This window comes from Saimiri boliviensis, chromosome 1, assembly GCF_048565385.1.
Source record: "Saimiri boliviensis isolate mSaiBol1 chromosome 1, mSaiBol1.pri, whole genome shotgun sequence".
NCBI lineage: Eukaryota > Metazoa > Chordata > Mammalia > Primates > Cebidae > Saimiri > Saimiri boliviensis.
The window spans coordinates 232,213,059-232,228,280 of record NC_133449.1 but is presented as its reverse complement, the minus strand read 5'-3'; positions in this window follow the sequence as shown (position 1 = coordinate 232,228,280).

Here is a 15,222-nt window from a genome sequence, read left to right as displayed (position 1 = left end):
GGATCACAAGGTCAGGAGTTCAAGACCACCTTGGCCAATATGGTGAAACCCTGTCTCTACTAAAAAATACAAAAATTAACCAGCGCAGTAGCGTGCCTGTAGTTCCAGCCACAGGCTAAGGCAGAAGAATCACTTGAACTCAGGAGGCGGAGGTTGCAATGAGCCGAGATTGCACCATTGCACTCCAGGCTGGTGACAGAGTAAGATTTCCTCTCAAAAAAAAAAAAAAAAAAAAAAAGAGGAGTTCTGTCTGGGCACAGTGGCTCATGCCTATAATCCCAGCACTTTGGGAGGCCAAGGCGGGCAGATCACGAGGTCAGGAGCTTGAGGCCATCTTGGTCAACATGGTGAAACCCTGTCTCTACTAAAAATACAAAAGTTAGCTGAGTGTGGTGGTGCACGCCTGTAATCCCAGCTAATAGGGAGGCTGAGGCAGGAGAGTCGCTTGAACCCAGGAGACAGAGGTTGTTGAGATTGTGCCACTGCACTCCAGCCTGACAAGAGAGTGAGACTTTGTCTCAAAAAAAAAAAAAAAAAAAAAAAAAAAAAGGAGTTCCCATGCACAAGCTCTCTTTGCCTGCCACCATCCACATAAGATGTGACTTGCTCTTCTGTACCTTCCACCATGATTGTGAGGCCTCCCCAGCCATGTGGAACTATAAGTTCATTAAACCTCTTTTTCTTCTCAGTCTTGGGATCTCTTTAGCAGCAGCATGAAAATGGACTAATACATACATGTATGACTTCCCAATATTTGTCTTTACAAAGCCAATTGAAGTCTTTTTTCCTGGCTTCTACTATCTTGTTAGCTTGAGGCCGCTCATCAAAGCAATGTACAATAGCCTAGGTGGTTACAGCAACCCCTATTTTCATCATGTTGTGCAAGAGTTACCTGGTACCTGGTTACTTAGGATCTTGACTGTATCCTTAATAAAATTATGTGGAATATAATTTTTAAAATTGTACTTATTAATCAAATCTAATTATCTTAATAAGTAACATATATCTGAGAATATATGAGAAACTTTTAAATGTCCAAGTACATTCTAAGACACCTAGTATTTGAGTAGAATCCATTGTCTATAGAAGTTTCTAGGTATTTTCAAACTCCAGGTCCATTGTAAAGAAACACTTACGAAATTGCCATCATCACAGTGAATAAGACCAAAAATGAAGGTAAACTTGTAATATGGTTCATTTATTAGAATGCTGAAAAATATCAAGGAGTTCAGATTAGCCTTCCTTTCCTTTTTTCTCTTAGCCTTTCTTTCCTTTTTTTCCTCTTTGAAAATGACAGTTAACCTGTGTAGCATTTTACATAGATAAATTAAAACCAATTCTAAAACCTATACCTACGGTCACTGGCTGATGAAAGCAAACTCTGCTGGTTTTCAGCACTGCAGGCTAGGGTGAAGCTGCGGTGTGCTCTTCTCCACACTGGGCCACCATCAGTTATCATCACTGTGCCTTTATCCACACTGGGCCACCATCTTCCTACGACAGTTTAGGGTGAGGGAATGAGGAATGTGGCGACCACGTGCTGAGGACACCTCAGTCTCTTCCTGTCCATTCATTCGGTCAGAGCACAGTCACACTGAAATGTATCCCGGGTCTCCTGGATTATTTATGCCTGTGATACCAAATTATCAAAAGTCCCGTAAGACCATCTCACACTAAACCAAATAAAAGAAATAACCAAGGGTGAAAATAATTTAGAACATTTGGAAAATACAAAGTGGGTAATACAATTGTAGAGATTATATTTATGAATTAAATGCTATAGGCATATAATATGTTAAAGAAAAAGTACTAGGTCTCTGATTGCTGTGTGTTTCTGACATTTTACAGACCTTGAGATCAGATACGAGTGCTCAATCGATTCAGCACTGCGTATCGCCACTGTAATTAAGACCAAATGAAGTGAAAACGCTTTTTAACAAGTATGTCATAGAAAGTGCTATGATTCATCTACTTACAATGGAATTAGAATTCTGGAAATATGTTGCCAATTTTTTTTCGTCTATTAGAGAGGATTAGATTGTACAAAATAAGTGCGGTCTGTTATTTATGATTCAGATCTAAAATTTTTCTTGGTAAATGAATAAAATCTTTATATAACGATTAATCTGATTTCTGATATTTTCAATAGTGAAAAAGAAAGCGTTGACATTTTACAATTCATTGCTGAAAGAAACCTATAAAATGGAGTGCCATCAGCTCATTGTTTCTTGATATAGACCGGTCACAATTCCTATACTAACTTTTAAGTATGCTGCAGTTTAACTTTCAAGCACCACGGTATAATTGAATTTATTTATGTATTTTTCAGATTATATTGGAACCTGAACACATCCCACGACTACCAGGAGTCACTATTTTATTTAAAGATTATGTTAAATAATATAATCTATGTTGAAGGGAGGTTGATAGTACGTTGGCTCTGGGTTGGAATCACACTGTCACTCACCAGCTGGGTGACCTTAGGCAGGTTACTTAACCTCTCTTCACGTCTCAGTTTCCTCATGGGCAAAATAGTATTGGCCTCAAACAGTTTTCTTTTAACTTTTTATTTTGAAATAATTGTTGATTCATAAGAAGTTGCAAGCACAGTATAGTGAGGTCCCAGATATCCACCACCCAGCTGACTCCGGTGGTGACATCTTCCGTAACTGCAGTTCACTGTCAAACCAGGAAACTGATTGGCACAATACAATTAACTGGACTCAGTTCTTACTCAAATTTCACCAGGTTTTGCACACACTCTTCTTTAGGGGAGCAAGGGTAGGGTTAGGGAGGTTGTACATAGAAGAAACTAGTGAAATGTTACCTACTAGTATCAGTTAGGTTAAATCAGATGGTCTTGCTTATTCAATGCTTTCCAATTATATGAGTTACTTTGTTGGTTGATATAAATAATATTTTAGAAGTTGGAAATAGGCTTTTTGTATTAATCATGTTTTAAATTTCTTTCTATATTTTATGCAGTTTTGTCATCTCGGGCCCTTGCAGACCTGAGGAGGAACTGCCCCACCCAGGGGCAGCTAATTCCTATAGAGAGCAAGCAACTTGCCTGTGAGAGCATGCCTTTGTTATGCAAACCAACCAATCCTAGCAGGTACCCTACCCACCTCTTTATATCAAACTTCTGCAGCCTGGGACACTATCCCCTTGTCCTCAGCCACCCCAGGCCCAGGTACTGGCCAACCAGAGATCACTCTATAGTTTACAGCCCGCTGAAATTCTTCAAAGAATCCAATGTCCAACCTGCTCAACTGCTCACCCAGCCTCACCCATTCCTCCCATGGAAACACAGTGTAAGCTTTTACCTCCTCCTTTCATCTCCTGATCAACTATGGTGCTTCCCTGTGTGGCTTTTCCCTTATTCTTGGGAGCTGTGAATTGTTTTTTTTTGTTTTTTTGTTTTATTGTTTTAAAGACGGGATCTCCCTCTGTCACTAAGGCTAGAGTAAGAGATGGATACCCTGTCTTTAAAATAATATTAAAGACACAACAATATTGTGGCACAATAATATTTCACTGTGGTCTTGAATTCTTGGGCTCAAGTGATCCTCCTGCGTCAGCCTTTTTAGTACCTGGAACTGCAGGCACCACTACATTCAGCTAAATTTTAATTTATTTTATTATTATTTTTTATATAGAGATGGCATCTCACTAGTTGCCTAGGCTGATCTCAAACTCCTAGGCTCAAGTAATCATCCGACCTTGGCCTCCCAAAGAGCTGGGATTACACGTGTGAGCCGCTGCACCCCACCACAAGCTCTCTTGTTAATGGCAATAGTCTTCTCATCTATTTGCCTCATGCTAACGAAACCAAAATGAACTCCCAGGTACATTTAAAAATACCCTTCGAGCCCCAGTTAACTCTCTATTTTGGAAGTTTATACAAACTGGAACATTCAAAGATAGCCAAGTCTATTTAACATGGGTGTGTGCCTTCCCTCAGACTGAGTTCCCAGTTTCGTGCAAGAAATTCACCAAAGAAATAAGTGAAAGAATTTGGCACATATTAAGTACCTAGAAAATGTTCAGTTCCTGACTTACCTTCTCCTTCTTTGACCTTAACTCACAAAGCAAATTTCCGTAGCACCAGTGTCTACACAAGTAAGAGAGACCCTCATTCTTTTTAGCAAGTGTCTCTCATGAAACAAAAGAGCTTGATGCATGGCCCACTGATGCCTTTGCTTCTGCAAAGCAGCCTTCACAGTCAACCTGCTTTCCAGGAAACTCATGCTGGACCTCTCTTTCTGTGGCATTCCTCTGACTCAAGGGACTCAAGGTTCCTGGTCTCTGCTATGGGACACCCTGCAGTCTGACTTACCTTTCAGGCTGCACCTTCCTGAGCCTCATCGTCATCCTCTTATTAGACTTCCACTGACTGCCAACTAGTTTCAGACTTCACTACATGATGTTGCCATATCTCACTCCTGCTCTTGAGTGATTCCATCTTGGTGCTTGGATCTGTCCTACCTTATTTCCCTTCTGAATGACCTCTCATTTCAGCTTTGCTTTTTATGCTCATAACCATTCCTGTCCTGGATTCATAGATGGGCTTCAGGGGGTCAGTGAAGCAATGGAAAAGGTTGTTGAGTTTTTTTTGAAAATTCAACTTACTATGCAAATATATTAGGATGATCATTTTCTCCTGCTTTTCTTGTGTGTCTCCAAACACGTTCTTTACCCTGGTTGTCCATTGGAATTGCCTGGGCAGCTTTTGAAATGTACTGGGCCACACACTGAAAGTCCTTCTTTATTAGGTCTAAGGTGAAACCACACATTGGTAATTTTAAAGGTTTCTCAAGTGATTCCTGTAGGCCTCTAAGGTGGAGCTTCATTTTCTTGGCTGGGGAGTTGGGGAGTGGGTAACTTCTTAGTCATGTCGAGAATCTTTGAGAGGGATCAAGCTGGAAGAATGAATACATGTGCTTTTCCACAACCCTCTGGCCACCTCCAGGTCCTCAAATTATATGATCAAACCTGGGATATGGCCCTTAGGTGAGACTATCTGACTTCCTATAAATTGGTAGAGGCTTGAGCAGATTCAGTTTAGAATTCTGGGGCAGGACAAGTTCACAGGTATTGCTATGAGCTTCTATCAAGAGATACATAAGCCAGGCGCGGTGGCTCAAGCCTGTAATCCCAGCGCTTTGGGAGGCCGAGGCGGGTGGATCATGAAGTCAAGAGATCGAGACCATCCTGGTCAACATGGTAAAACCCCATCTCTACTAAAAATACAAAACATTAGCTGGGCATAGTGGCACGTGCCTGTAATCCCAGCTACTCAGGAGGCTGAGGCAGGAGAATTGCCTGAACCCAGGAGGCGGAGGTTGCGGTGAGCCGAGATTGCACCATTGCACTCCAGCCTGGGTAACAAGAGCGAAACTCCGTCTCAAAAAAAAAAAAAAAAAAAAAAGAGATCATAATATCTGGTTTTCAGACATTAATGACTGATATTTAGGTCCATTAGTTTATTAGGGGCTATGAAATGCTGATATTCTAATTCCATCATTCCTTCTTTACTTCCTAAAATCTTTCTATAAAGGGAAATTTCCCTTTGTCATTTGGTGAGCCAATGGCATGGTTCATATAGGAAGGGAGGTCATTTATACAAGTTACCTGTTTTCAAATGAATTGGTTCGCCAGTATCATCCGCTTTGATTAATTAAAGCTTCTTTGTCTACTGTTTTGTAATTATTGTCTGTGATATAATACTGTAGCTAACATTATTCAATTTGGCAAGTGAGTACAAGATGCAGATGCAGCTTCACATGCTACTTTCCTCTACAATATGTATTCGTTCCTGAATTATCCAATATTATATTCACATTAGCCATCACTGAAAATGATGCCTACAAGGCTGCGCATGATCACTCACACCTGTAATCCCAGCACTTTTGGAGGCTGAGGTGGGAGGATTGCTTGAGCCCAGGAGTTTGAGACCAGATTGGGCAACATAGCAAGACCCCATTTCTACAAAAAATAAAAATAGAAAAATAAAATTACCCAGGCATGGTGGCACACACCTAGGGTCCCAGCTGCTAGGTAGGGTGAGATGGGAAGGTTGCTTGAGCCCAGAAGGTTGAGGCCGCAGTGAGCAGTGATCACACCACTGCACTCCAGTCTGGGCAACAATGTGAGACCCCTTCTATAAAAAAAAAAAAAGAAAGAAAAAGAAAAGAAAATGGCATCTACAAAGTTAATGACACAGAAAGAGTTTAATAAGCATGTACCTACTTAAACATAAGACACTTAGCACATCTTTGTTCTTTATGTGCGCATGCGTGTGTGTGTGTGTGTGTGTGTGTGTGTGTGTATGTATGTGTGTGTTTTAAATAAGGGTCTTCAGAAGGGTCTGGATTACTATGTAATTATATTTTAATCTTCCAGCTATTGTGTCATTCTGCTTAGAATTGCTAAAGAGCTAAGGCTTACCCTGGTTTCTGAAAGTTAGAGTGTAAGCCAGCCTACACTTCTCCCATAAACACGTGTGGTTCTTCAAGTTTCCAGCAAAAGCAATGTAGCCATAACACAGGTGAGGTACATTGCTTATCAATGCATAAAGATTAATTGAAGTAAGAATTGTGCCGTTAAAGAGAAGTACCCAAGCACATGTTCTTATAAGTTTATACAAATAAATTCCCTAACAATTTTATATTGGAATAAAGAATATATGGCAAAATATACAAACATTCATATACCCACTGCCTCTATGTGGCTGTCTAGCCACTTGGCAGAAGATCAAAACTCTGCCAGTTTATGAAGCAGATTCTGCTTTACATTAAGGTACTATCCTGGGCAACATGGCAAAAGCCCATCTCTACTAAAAATACAAAAATTAGCCAGCTGTGGTCGTGCTTGCCTAAGGTCTCAGCTACTCAGGAGGCTGAGGTGGGAGGATTGCTGGAGCCTGGGAGGTTGAGGCTACAGTGAACCAAATTCACATGACACTGTACTCCAGCATGGGTGACAGAGTAAGACCTTGTCTCAAAAAATAATTAACAATAAAATAAATTAACATATTAATGCTCTCTGTACATTTGAACCCAACAAATACTTTCTCCTTGACCAAATGTTAGTGAGTCTCTCCTGAGCCCTCCTCTCAACTAGGCCTCAACGTGCATAGCCCAGTCTTTGCAAGAATCCTGCAAAGTCAGTTTAGAAAGAATCCCCCACCCTCGATATTTGATCGCTGTTGATGTCTAATCAAATTCCTCATACCTGCCCTTGATATCTCATCAGCCTTTCCTGCCCTCAGCAAGAGCCCTGTTTGGCCATTCTAGCAAGAATCTCCCATCTTTGATGTCTCTTCTTAGTACTTTTCCATCTACTATTACTCCCAACTTGCTTCTTGGCTGTAAATCTCCACTTGTTCTTGCTGTATTCGGTGTTGAACCCAATCTCTCTCCCCTATTGTAATGGTTGTGACACTTTTACCTATTGCAATAGTCCCAGTTAGGATCCTCCCTACCGTGTTAACAAGGGTCAGAATGATTTCCTTTAACAAACCCAGGCCCAGCCTACTCCAGCCTACTCCAGCCAGCACTAATATGCACCTCCCAGAAGTAAGGCTGTCTTCTAAGGATCCTCTTCTTTGATTACCTGTGGTAGAAGATGGGGACCAAACCAAAGAGTACACCAGTTTCTCCTGACATTCTTTCCCATTCCTTAAATGAAGAACAAAAAGAAGACATCACATTGTTAGATGCAGTAAAATTGGTACATAGAAAAACTTCACCAAAGGATTAAAAATAATATAACTATCCCACTAATCATTCCACTTACACAATAAAGTTAAATAAGGATTCTTTTAAAAAATGATTTTTATTTATTTTTTTAGAGATGGGGTTTCACCATGTTGACCTGCCTCTTCCTCCCAAAGTGCTGGGATTACAGGTGTGAGCCTCAATGCCAGGCCCTTAAATGAGGATTCTTAGTTTCATGTTAATTTCTTCCCATGGGGCATTGTGGGAGAAAATTAACATGAAACTAAGACATACTCTTCAGTTAAATAGCCCTGATCCTGAAACACCCTGAGCATTCCTGGAGCTCCCTGTGCATTCCTGGTACTGGCATTTATCTTACTACCTCCCAGTCACCTCTTGTCTGGGCTCCTCCAGGGTAGGGACAGCTGGCGTGAAGGTGGGAGGGTGGGGAGTTGCTCCTCTTAGTTGAGCACAGGCCTCTAATTCCATATTCATCTGAAGACCACCGAGCCCAGAATATGGACCATTAAAAGCTCCAGGCAACATTTTGGCTCTTTAGATAGACAATACCGTGTCTGTCCTTTAACTTGTGCCTGAAACCTTTTGAAAATGTCAATGCTTTATTGCCACCTTCTGGTCAAATTGTGTTTTGTGTTACTTCTTCAAGTTGTCGTTTAGTCTCAGTACAAATGAGGTAAAAGAAATTTGTCGTTTAGTCTCAGTACAAATGAGGTAAAAGAAATTAAGTCTTTGTCAGAGCAGAAATCCCACTTCTCCAGTGGTAGCCAACATGGACGAATGTTATATGTCCCTTGAGAAATTTCCCAAGGATGTGAATGCATGTATATGTCACACAAATGAATACTGTTCTGAATCTTGTAGGGTATAAAAGACAGATCATTATAGCTTACATTTCTGCTTACATTTCTACAGGGCTTTGTTTTTAAAAAACACTTTACAAAGTGCTTTGACATTTGGTCATTATACTAACTTGAAAGGAAAGTAGGAATTATTAAGAGAATAATCTTTGGGCCATTCTATAAAAAGACAGGGAATTGTCAATGAACTCTAACTTTCCTTACAGTTTTGTGCTCCTGTTAATCTTTTTAACCTTTCTAGAATGGTTGTATATATACTTTTTAATTAGCAAGCCCACTTTTGCACTTAAAATATAATTTAGTTTACAAGAATAATATGCACATCATATTAAATGATCTATTGTGTAGACAAACTTTAATGATCAATTAATAATATGTATACATTAATGCTTCATGCTGATGCATAAACCCGAATTTGTGGTTCATGATGATGGTGATGATGACATTAACATGTGGATTAAGGGCACTGCCTCTGGAAGCAGGTTGTCTGAATTTGAATCCTAGCTCTGACTCTTCTAGGCTGTGTTATCTTAAGCAAGTTACTTAATCTCTGGTCTTAATTTTCCTTCTCTGTGAAATGGAGGTGATGATGATGATGATGATGATGAGATGATACCTATTCCACAAGACTGTTATGAGAATTAAATGAGTTAATATCTGCACAGTGCTTAAAACAGTGCCTAGCACATAATTATTTTTGTAAAGTAATTAGACAAGCTCCTGGCATGTAGCAAACACTATTTATAAAACAGAACAACAATAATTAATATTCATTGCAAACTTGCTATGTGCTAGGTTCTAAATTTAGCACTTTGTACACATTATTGCTTTTTATCTTTCCAGGGTCCTATGTGAAGGGTATTATTATTTAATCTCCATTTGACAGGTGAGGGAACCTGAAACACTGAGTGCTTAAATAACTTGCCTGAAGTCACATAGCTGATGTAGGTAACAGAAGTGAGATTTAGTTAACGTGTCTCTGTTTAGAAGTTGTTATTTTACTACCTAACACATGTCTCTGTTACAAGTAAACCATTGCACTCATTTATCAAGTTAATTCTATACTATTTGGAATCCTCTGTAGCACTAATGAGCTACACAAGCATCCATCTTTGTCTTCCTCTTCTAGGGTCTTGGTACACATTCAGATAAACCACAATTTGTTCATGGCTATCTCATATGTAGATGTATTCAATGCCAAATGAAATGCTATGACTATATTTAGTAAGTGTATGATGATAATAAAGAAGTTGTTAGGTTTACATTCTGTCCTTGCTCATCAGGAGACTGTGCCAAGAAACTAATCCATCACTTTGGTAATTATTTATTCATCATGATCTCAGATTGAATTCTCATGAACTAACACAAGCTGAGAAGTACCTATCAATAAACCATGAGATCATGACCAAGACCGTCTTTGAAACAACAAGAAAGTGAATATGTAGTCGTGGCATTCCAATGTTTCCTTTGGATCATTGTAATTTCCTTTCTCATATTCTTAAATATTTTTATATTATAAGAAAATCATCAGTAACTATTGCTCCACCTCAGGGAGAAAAGGGGAGGGAGGAAAGGAGAAGGTTCCTACAGAGTTAAATGTTTTCACATTTATTGATTGATTCAGCACCCTATTCCACCCCCAAGTACAAGTGGGAAATGCTCCCTTACACCCACTCCACTGGGGGTCCAATCTGGGACCCCATCAGTCCTCTCCCTCTCCTTCAGTTCATGGGTGTCTGGGGGTATTATGTGCCTTGGGTAGTGAAGTTGGAAAGAGGGGAATGGCTGTGAGTGCTCCTAGGCAGTCAGTGAGGGAGGACGCTGGAGGAATAAAGTCCTCATGGGCACCAAGGAGGATGGTTATCAGAGTCCCCTGGTGCAGGCAGGGGTGACATTCCCACGAATGAAAGTAGAGCCAACTGTAGGTGATGGCCCAGCTCCCAAGCAGTTCCTGAGCACTAACAGCCCTCATGGTGGTCCTTTATCAGATCTGCCCACCCAGCTCTTCCTGGGCAATGCGTTCTCTCTCTACTTGGGCACATCTGCCTAACACCCAACCCAACCCTAAACCCTGTATTTTCTCTCTATCCTCTTGTTTCCTTTTGGTCTTGGAAAAAGTTCTTACTTCCTTTAGCTCCTAACCTCCTCTAGGGTACCTCTTGTTTTTCCTCAAACCCTACTTTATGTTTCTTTCAGATAGACTGATGTGTATCACACTCACAAACCATTCTTTTCCTTTCAGAAGGAATGTAAGGGAAAATGATACTATGTAAATTATATGTCTTGTAATTGTTATACAACACACATACACACACACACATACACACACACACATACACACACACACATACACACACACATACATACACACACACACACAAACACACATACACACACACATACACACACAAACACACATACACACACACACAAACACACACACACACACACACACACGCACATACACATACACACACACAGAGAATAAGAGAGAGCCTTGACCTCCCAGGCCCAGGCAATCCTCTCACCTCAGCCTCCCAAGTAGCTGGGACCACAGGAGTGTGCCACCAAAACTGGCATATTTTTTAAATTATTATTTGTCTCTTTATGTTACCCAAGCTGATTTGAAACTCCTGAGCTGAAGCAATCCTCCTACATTGATTTCCCAACGTACTGGGATTACAGGTGTGAGCCATCATGCCTGGCCAACATATAGTTATTGTTGTAATATTTTATAATATGTGGACATTATATTGTTAAATTTTGCTACTCATTTTTAAAAGTCTGACTCAATCAGTAATCTGCAAATCCCATGTAGTATATACATACATGTGCACACATGTGCACACACACACACACACACACAGAGTTACCTTCCTCTTTCCACCATCATTATGGCTTCTTCTATATATCATATCTTGGTTAATATTTGTCAAAGGGGAAGGAGAAAATCCCAAAACTTCAAAACACACCAGGAACATTTTTATGTCATACTGGTTGGAAACTATTCACAAACATTTCTTTCTTTTCTTTTCTTTTTTCTTTTTTTTTTTTTTTTTGAGATGGAGTCTAGCTCTTTCACCAGGCTGGAGTGCAGTGCAGTGGTGCAATCTCGGCTCGCTGAAACCTCTGCCTCCCGGGTTGAAGCAATCTCCTGCCTCAGCCTCCCAAGTAGCTGGGATTACAGGCCTGTGCCGCCACACTCAGCTAATTTTCATATTTTTAGTAGAGACGTGTTTTCACCATGTTGGCCAGGATGATCTTGATATCCTGCCCTCATGATTTGCCCACGTTGGCCTCCTAATAACAGGCGTGAGCCACTGCACCTAAACTTTTTTTTTTTTTTTGAGACGGAGTTTCGCCCTTGTTAGCCAGGCTGGAGTGCAATGGCGCGATCTCGGCTCACCGCAACCTCCGCCTCCTGGGCTCAGGCAATTCTCCTGCCTCAGCCTCCTGAGTAGCTGGGATTACAGGCACGTGCCACCATGCCCAGCTAATTTTTTGCACTTTTAGTAGAGACGGGGTTTCACCATGTTGACCAGGATGGTCTCGATCTCTCGACCTCGTGATCCACCCGCCTCGGCCTCCCAAAGTGCTGGGATTACAGGCTTGAGCCACCGCGCCCGGCAACTTTTTTTTTTAAGACGAAGTTTTGCTCTTGTCACCCAGGCTGGAGTGCAATGGCATGATTTGGGCTCTCCACAACCTCTGCCTCCTGGGTTCAAGTGATTCTCCTGCCTCAGTCTCCTGAGTAGCTAGAATTGCAGGCAGGCGCCACCACTCCAGCTAATTTTGTATTTTTAGTAGAGACGGAGTCTCAGGTGATCAGCTGGCCTGGGCCTCCCAAAGCACTGGGATTACAGGCGTGAGTCACCGCACCCAGCCTCACAAAAATTTCTTTGCCAAATTTCTGGTAAGTTTTAAGGTGTTAATGGCTGGAGACTTGTCAATTAATACAACTGCCTTGTGTGTTACAATAAGGATACTGAGACATTCATTAATTTTAGGTGATTTTGTCATTGTGTGGACATTATAGAATGTACTTACACAGACCTAGATGGTATAGATTACTCCTACACATGTAGGCTACATGGTCTAGTCTGTTGCTTCTAAGCTCTAAGCCTGTACATCATGTGACTGTACTGAATACTTTGTAAACATAGAAAAGGTCATGCATTGTGCTATAATGTTACAGAGGCTACAACATCACTAGGCAACAGAAATTTTTCAGCTCCATTATAGTCTTATGACCACCGTCATATATACGGTCCATCATCAACCAAAATGTTATTTGGTGTATGACTGCACTTGAATTTTGGGGAAAATGTTGCAGGACATACAACTTTCGCTCTGAACCAACTGATACATTTCTGAACTGGAAGGTTTCCTCGGTCATTCACACAGAGGAAGAACAAGAAGAGTGCTGCATATTCTCAAATCTTCCAATGCTAATGGAACTAGCACCAGGAAGCCAGAGGTTCTTAAACTTACTGTTATTTTATCATACAATTATTCCTTGAGTTGGAATTCACTTGAAGTGTTCCTAGAGGACAGTACAGTAAATGCTTCACCTAAAAGCTGGGTTAGTAAAAATTACTAAGTTATCTACGTTTAACAAAATAGATAAACTACATTCAAAAAAGACTGTCATTTAGGCATTACATTAGGCTGAATGAAACAGAAACACTATTATGGTGACTTAATCAAGAGGAAGTTCAGAGACAGGTGGTTCACAGTGACATTAACATCCCAGGATCCTCCCATCTTTCTGGTTTGCTTTCGTTAGGGTGTGGTGTTCATTTCACAATCACAATGTGGCTTCTCCACCTGGAGCATAATGTCCATCTTTCAGATAGGGAGAAGAAGAAGAAAGAGAAGGGTGATCCTATCTATCTTTTTTAGACAGGTGATTTAGTTTGGCTCTGTGTCCCCAGTTAAATCTCATCTTCTAGCTCCCATAATTCCCACGTGTTGTGGGAAGGACCTGATGGGAGATGATTGACTCTGATGGTTTTAAAAATGGGAGTTTCCCTGGACAGTCTCTCTCTTTTGCCTGCTGCCATTCATGTAAGACATGACTTGCTCCTCCTTGCTTTCTGCCATGATTGTGAGGCTTCCCCAGCCATGTGGAACTCCAAGTCCAATTAAACCTCTTTCTGTTGTAAATTGCCCAGTCTTGGGTATACCTTTATCAGCAGTGTGAAAATGGACTAATACATCAGGAAACTATAGTTTTTCCAGAAGCCTTGCCTGTAGTCTTATACCTCATTGGCCAAAACTCTGACACATGGCCACCTAGCTGCAAAGAAGAGTGAAAAATGTAGACTTTAGCTGGGTTATTGCTACCCAGAACAAAATTCAGGTTCTATTGTTAGAAAGGGGAAAACATGGCTATTGGGTTGACAACTAGCAGTGCCTGCCACAAAAACACTTTTTAAAGTTGCATCCAGAAAGGGCTTACCCCTCAGGAACCTTGGAGACAGTGAGAAAATGAATAAATTTAATATTTTGAATAAAAGTTATTTACAGGCTCAGGTTCATGTTCAGGTTCAGGCTGAGGACAAAGGTATGATCTATGCTCCCACCGGCGGGCAATTAGACATAGTTGATCAAGGGCTAGCTTGAGTGATTTCTAAAGGAGGCAGGCACCTTCCTGCTTATGCTATAGGATGCCTGAAAGGCACCAGCAAGCAATGAACACCCTCAAAAGAATTTAACAATGATTGCTGATTTTTGTATTTTGTATCCAACTTTAACACTAAAAAATTCCTTTTGGAATGGGCCAGTTGCATTAAAAAGCAGCACAGTTCAATAGTTAAAAAAAAAAAAACTTTTTAAAATTAAAAATCCAAACTTACTTGGCATTTCTTGAGAACTATTAAAAGGGTACCATTTCACCTCTCCTCTCCCATATACTCATGTGGTTTGTTGTATCTTACAAAAGCATTAATTCATAATGAACTAGAATTTTTTAAAAGATCCTACCATAAAGAGCTTAAGTACTGCTCTAGTATGAACCACTGATTTTCATTCTAAAGACTTAGAATTGGTCCAGTGGGACCGACTGTCCTTTGAGAGTTCGAATTCTTATTATTGGGGGAGAGTAGAAGGGAGGAGAACTTGGGAAGATTCATAATACAGCAATGTTTTTACTCATTATACCACCATTAAAAAAGGCACAAAATGTAAGAATTTCAGCTGGGGGTGGAGAAGAGGGGCTTACCTAGCTTCCTTTGGCTTCCTTTACTATCACTCAAGTGTTTTAATGTTATAGCCACCCATTCTTTTCTTGGGCCTCCAGAGGAGGAAACAAGTAATGGTCAATTGACCAAAAGTAATATGGGGCAATAAATCAGAGCTATTGAAATGCTGTGTTTCCCCAGATATTCTGGTGTGGCATCCAAAAGTTGAATCGGGTAAGGAAGAGCTGGCTACTCACTGTATCCAATATAAATTATGACAGGTGGATATTAATTAAATATAGAATTGATGACACTCTAAAAGAAATTTGGATATAAATCAGCTTCTGTTGAATTGACAATATTCCTCTGTTGTGGAATATAGTAATATCTCAGGCATTTGAACTCCAGCCTGATTAAATTCATAGGTTCCTGGAATGGCTC